Raw genomic sequence first — 6809 nt, 5'->3', positions numbered from 1 at the left:
ACCCAAATATTATAAATAGAACACTGTATTAAAATATTTAAAGTAATTAGGTATTTAATTACAAATATAAGCTCCAATACACGAATTAAAGCACCTAATTATACAGTTTAAGCGCATAATCAATACTCTCTAATTCTGAATTTCAATTACTTTTTGAATTTCTTTACTGAGGTTTGTTGGGAATCTTTTACAAAAATTCTGAGCCTACTTTGAATTCTTTCAATCTAGAAAGAAAGCTCACAGTGATATACTTCTAAAGCCTTCAAACTCTTTCAATTATTATTTTGAATTGAAGTATATTTTAGTGCTTAATTGTTGTACTAATTAGCTCTTGTTAAGAGTGTCTTTGTACACCAAAACTTGTTCTTGTTTTGTAGATGGTTTAGGTTTTTGAATCATTGTTGGACCAAGCGTGGGGTATCATTCGAAGAGGCGAACTTTAGCCCATTGAAGGAGAGATAGTAAGGTTGCTCCTGCACGTAAAGGAGTGGTTATAGTGAATCCTTGGGTGGTTTAGCCTAAGGTGAGGACGTAGGCGGGTATAGCCAAACGTCGTAAAAACTCTTATCTCACTCTCTTTCTTATTCTCATTTAATTTTCCATTCATATAAACTGCGTGGTTGGATTTTAATTTTTTATTCTTAATAACTACATAAATTAGAAATTAAATAAATCAAGGATTAATTTGATTTTGGGATTGCAGAAACTGAAAGGGAATACATTGATTGATCAATAAAATTGCTGAAACCATAAAGGGAGTACGTTGATTAGTTAACACCCAAGACTTATTAAGTGAAAGTTTATTTGAAGTCTAATTTTTTGGAAGAATGTTGAAAGTTTGAATTGTATTTCATATTGAGAAAATAGGTACACAAATACAAGGCTTCTAATCAGCAAACATATAATGTCAAACTCTACTTTGAGTTACAAAAGTGTTGAAACTTTGAAAGCATTACTAAATTCTTTATCTGTTATGGATTGTGTTATGATTGGGTTGATTGGATTGTGTTGAGGTGTTGAATGAGATATTCAACTTGGTATATACATTCATAAAAGTTTTGCAAAGTTAATTTTCCGCTGAACTCGTAATAAAAAAAAAAAAACAAATTTTATTGAGTGGTTGGTAAACTTAAAATAAGTTAAGAAAGAATAAATCAAATAAATTAAAAAGAATTTTTAAAATCCCAATTGACCCACTCCCCTCTTGGGAATACACCTTCCTTTTCACACGAGTTATTGTACCTAATGGAAACCCCTACTTGGAATGATCCTTGTGGGAAAGGAAAGAAGTCAACCTTGCCTAGAAGTTACTGATCCATTTTGAATTGCATAGCCACCCAATATGGCAAATACTTCACTACACAACCTATTCCAACTAGTTTAAAAGCACCTAAGCACCTAAAGAAAGACTGTAGCTTGTCGTCTAAACTTAACCAATCAAACACATATTGTTCTTTCGTTAATGTGCATTATCAGTGACGGTTTTTAAAAAACTTTCATGAATACTTACACTATTAGTGACGATTAAAGAAAATCGTCCCTAATAATCCACTATATTAGTGACGGTTTTTAAAACCAACACTAATAATGCAACCCTTAGGGAGATCTTGAGTTAACTTATAAAGCTTCCTACTTAAAAGGATATGGGTTGCTTATTCTATTTTATCTTTAATTCACAAATGATTCATATTTGTGGCGTCAAGCACACTAGCAAGGTTAGCCACAACATCACTGGATACATATCCAGTTTTGCTCCCTAGATAATATTAGCATTTGTTTTTACCCGTCCACTACTACGAAGATAGTCTCCTATTGACTCTATTGAAATGTAATCAGCGCAGGCAAAGAAAGGGTAGAAGTATTATTCTACTGGATTTGTCTGCACGAGGATGCACAGACTCTATGAAATCATGTACCCCTTTAACGTATTCTACAAAAAACCTACCCTGAGCCTTCATCCAACTCTTACCCATGTTCATTAATTACCCTATAACATGTTCAAGTAGATGATGTTGATTATTCCCTCATAATGGTTATGAGACATGCATCGTGAATCCTAAAATCAACCATCTTAAGTCTAAAGTGTACAAATCCTATACCATTCAGGAATGCTGCATTTACATTGCCGTTAATCGCTCAAATTCCTTTGTCATAGACATTCTAAATTTCGGTAGCATCTCCTTATGACTCTCCAAGTACATAAGATGGGGAAAGTGAACATGTTGTTAGTTTTCCATCACTAACAAATTGTCACAGCACCCCATTATGTACTTAGATAATAGAAGTGGAGACGCGCTCTTAATTAATTAGTACCTAATGGAAACCCTTACTTGGAATGATCCTTGCGGGAAAGGAAAGAAGTCAACCTTGCCCGGATGTTACTAATCCATTATGAATTGCATAGCCACCCGATGTGGCAAATATTTTGCTACCCAACCTATTCCAACTAGTTCACAAGCACCCAAGCACCTAATGAAAGACTATAACTTGTTGTCTAAACTCAACCAATTAAAACAAATTGTTCTTTCGTTAATGTGCATTATTAGTGACGATTTTAAAAAACCGTCATGAATGCTTACACTATTAGTGACTGTTAAAGAAAATCATCCCTGATAATCCACTATATTAGTGACGTTTTTTAAATTGAGACTATTAATGCAACCCTTAGGGGGATCTCGAGTCGACTTATAAAGCTTTCTACTTAAAAGGACATGAGTTGCTTGTTCTATTTTATCTTTAATTCACAAATGATTCTCAGTTGTGGTGTCAAGCACAACATCACTAGATACATATCTAGTTTTTCTCCCTAGATAATATTAGCAATTGTTTTTACATGTCCACTACTACGAAGATAGTCTCCTATTGACCCTGTTGAAATGTAATCACCGCAGTCAAAGAAAGGGTAGAAGTATTATTCTACTGGATTTGTCTGCATGAGGACGCGCAGACTCTATGAAATCATGTACCCTATTGGCCTAACTGAGCTTTTCAATCTTGTTTTGATGATAACAAAATGAAGGATGCTTTAATATGTGGTTTTGAGTGATTTGATTTTAGATCTAGGTAAAAGGACATTCGCGGTTAAATATGGAGATAAGCTGAAGATCAATGTTAATCTAGAGAAAGCTCCTCATCACCTTGAAGCAATGAACGTCAAATGAAGAGCTTAAAGGCCAAGCAAATCTTAAAGTCAAAAGTGAACCTCGAGAGGCTGAAGGACTTAGTGATTAAGGAGACCATGCTTAGAAGGAGTTTTGTAAGTACTTCAAAGTCAATGCTATTTAGATATGTGAAACTCCTTAAGAATCAAATACCTAGAGATCATTATTTAAAAAACTCTTAAAAATGGTTTAAAAATGTTCCAATTAAGTTTTTCATGTAAACTAGAGTTTTAAAGAAATCAAAAATTGGAAAATGTTTGAAAAAGAGGTCTGCCCAGCCGACTGACTAGTTGAACTAAGAATACCCAGCTGACTGATAAGACCCAGCCGACTGACCAATTTTGAACATGGTTTAGTCAGCCGACTGACAAGTAAACTTTAGAAAAGTTAACTGTCTAGCCAACTGACTTAAATGAACTACAAAGGCCCAGTCGACTAACAGTGCCCAGCCAATTGACTAATTTGAATATGGTTCAGTCAGCCGACTGATATTCAATTTGAATTAATTTTTGAAAGTCACAATGGTGTCAACTACCTATCCAGCCAATTGACTAGTGCAAAAATGACCTAGTCGAGTGGGTCAGCCGACTGACTCTGCGGAGAATTTCAAATTTCAAAACGTGTGAGAAATCTTTCAAATTTAATTCTCTGAATTAATAATTTTTGAAAAGTTGCCTAAATGGTCTGTATTAAATGAGGAAACTTTTTTCAAAAAGGTCTATAAATACCACCGTTGATCAATGAATAAATGAATAAAGAAGACAACAAAAGAAAAACAAGCCAAAAGATCAAATGATCAATACACCAAGGCTATATACAATCCCTGTGCTGAAATTCTCCTTAAGTTCTTTTTGCTCACATCATTTTTCTGGAAAAAAACTCTACGATATTAGTGGATTGAAAAACAAAAGATTGGTTATTAGTTGAATCTAAATTTTTATAAGAACCATTGGTGACTTCTAAACCTTTAAAGCTTCACATTTTCTATTTAGCTTTGGTTTTTGAAGTACGATTTAGAATTTAATTTGTACAACCTGCTCTAAATTGTGAGAGTGTTTTTGTATGTGGATCTATTTCTTTCATCTTGGTCTTTGACGGTTCAAAGGTTTGTTGGATCGTTGGACCAAGCACAAGTTTGTGCTTGGAGAGGTTTCTCTTCCTAAAAAAGAGGGTAATTGTTGAAAGGTTTTTGTTCCACCCGAAAGGAACAAGGTATAGTAAATTCCTTAGGTGGTTGACCTAAGGTGAGGATGTAGGTTGGGGTAAGTCGAACCTCGTAAATGTGGTGGTCTCACTCTCTTTCCTTTACTCTCTTTTAAATTTCAGCGAAGATATAACCTGCATAAATGCTTTAATACTTTCAATTATAAAGTAACTCGTATTGGAAATTTAGTAAACCCAAAATTTAATTTTTTCTTAGGTTTTCAAAAACCGAAAGGGAGTACGTTGGTTAATTGATCTTTTGAAGAATCTAAAAGAAAGTATGTTGATTGGTTAACAACCCAAAACCTATTAGCTGAAGGTTTAATTAAATTATGATATTGAAAAGGTGTTTGGGTGTCATTTTAATACTCAAATTCAAAAGACAACTATAGGAATTGCACATTCATAAACAAGGCCACTAAATATTTCCAAATTGATTTCTTGTTGTTTGGTTGTTGTGCTTGAATAGAAAATTAACTGATTGTGTTTTTTTGTGATTGTGGATTGATTAGAGGAAATAGGAGTTTGTGTGGATTGCCCAATTAACAAAAATACAAGAAATATTTAAGAGAGTGTAAAAAGGAGCAAGAACTCTTAAAAAGGATCTAAAGATTTTTTAAATAGCCTAATTCACCCCCCTCTTGGGAATACACCTTAGGTTTCAATTGGTATCAGAGCCCAGTTTTAGCAAAACCTAACAAGTAGCTATATAAAGATCAAAATGGCACAAATAGGAGTAGCTCCCTTTGGTGAGGCAACTAGGTCACCCATTTTCTGTGGATTAAATTATACCTTTTGAAAGCAACGAATGATAATCTACCTTAAAACAATGGATTGGAAGGCATGGAATGTTGTCATGAATGGAAATTTAATCCCCACTAAACTAGTAGATGGAAAAGAAGTGCCTAAAAAAGATAAAGAATTAAACAAATTAGATTACAAAATGTTGGAAATTAACTCAAGTGCAATAAATGCCTTACATTGTGCACTTGATGCAAATGAATTCAATAGAGTAGTGGTGTGTAAAATAGCCAAGGAGATTTGGGATAAATTGGAAGTTACCTATGAAGGCACAATAGATGTTAGGGAAAGTAGAATTGATATGTTAACTAGCGAATACAAAGCTTTTAGGATGAACTCTGATGAAAGTATAACAAGCATGTATACTAGGTTCACACATTTCATAAACTCACTAAGTGCCTTAGGAAAAACTTATTCCACCCATGAGATGATCCACAAAATTCTAAGAGCACTACCACCTATTTGGGAACCAAAAGCCACAACCATTATCTTAAAACATCTTCCTTAGATGAACTCATAGGATCTCTTCTAACCTATGAAATAATGTTGAAAGAAAGAAGCACTGAAAATAAAAATGATCCTCCCACTTGCTATCATTGTAAAAAGTTCAGGCACATCAAATCGGAATGTCCACAACTCAAGAAGGAAAAGAAGAAAAAGAAGCCTACAATGAAGGCAACTTGGGATGACACTAGTTCAAGTGAATCGGAAAGTGAGTCAAGTGATTGAGAAGTATCAAACATGTGCTTCATGGAACATAATGAAGAGCTAAACTCTTATTATTCTCTCTCTAAAGATTCATGTAATGAATCTTGTAATAATTCATATGTAAGCATGCCCTCTTACAAAGAACTTCAAGCTGAATTACTCTTTCTACATAACAAGTTTATTAAAGTCTCAAGGAGGAACATAAGCTTGAAAAAACAAAACGAAGCACTTAGAAATAAACTTGAATCCTAAAAACTTGTTGAAGAAGAAAAAGATTTAAAGATTGAAGAACTTGAGAAGAAAGTAGATAACTTGTCTCAAAACTTAGCTAAGTCTCAAGTAAATGAAGATAGTAAGAAAGTGCAAAAAATAAATGATCTTAAAAATCAAATTCAAGAGAAATAAAAGGTCATCTACAACTTTACCAAAGGTAAGGATAACTTCGAAAAGATGGTAGGACAACAAAGGATGACAAACAATAAAGAAGGAATTGGTTATAATGGAGCACCAAACAAAAAAAAGAAAAACTTGTTTATGGGATATTTTGTAAATCAATCTAAATATTATGCAAGCACTTCATCAACTAATGTTTATGAGCACACCACATGCTACATGTGCAAAAACAAAGGACACATAATGTTTAATTGTCCACTTAAGAAAAAGTATATTAAAGTAAAAAATGAGTGGAAGATAAATGCCAAAACTAGACAAGATTTAAAGAAAGTTAAGAAGGTTTGGGTTCCAAAAGTAACAACTTAAATCCTTTCTTGTAGGTTTGCTTTAAGACCACTCTGTCTAAGGATAAATGGTACTTGGACAACGGTTGTTCAAGGCATATGACGGGAGATAAATCTAAGTTCACCTCTCTCACTCAAAAGGACGGAGGATGTGTAACCTTTGGTGACAATGCAAAAGGCATGATCATCAAAATTGGTA

Source organism: Malania oleifera, chromosome 5 (assembly GCF_029873635.1).
Source record: "Malania oleifera isolate guangnan ecotype guangnan chromosome 5, ASM2987363v1, whole genome shotgun sequence".
Classification (NCBI taxonomy): Eukaryota; Viridiplantae; Streptophyta; class Magnoliopsida; order Santalales; family Ximeniaceae; genus Malania; species Malania oleifera.
The sequence above is the reverse complement of the archived record's forward strand: the minus strand, read 5'-3'. Positions refer to the sequence as shown.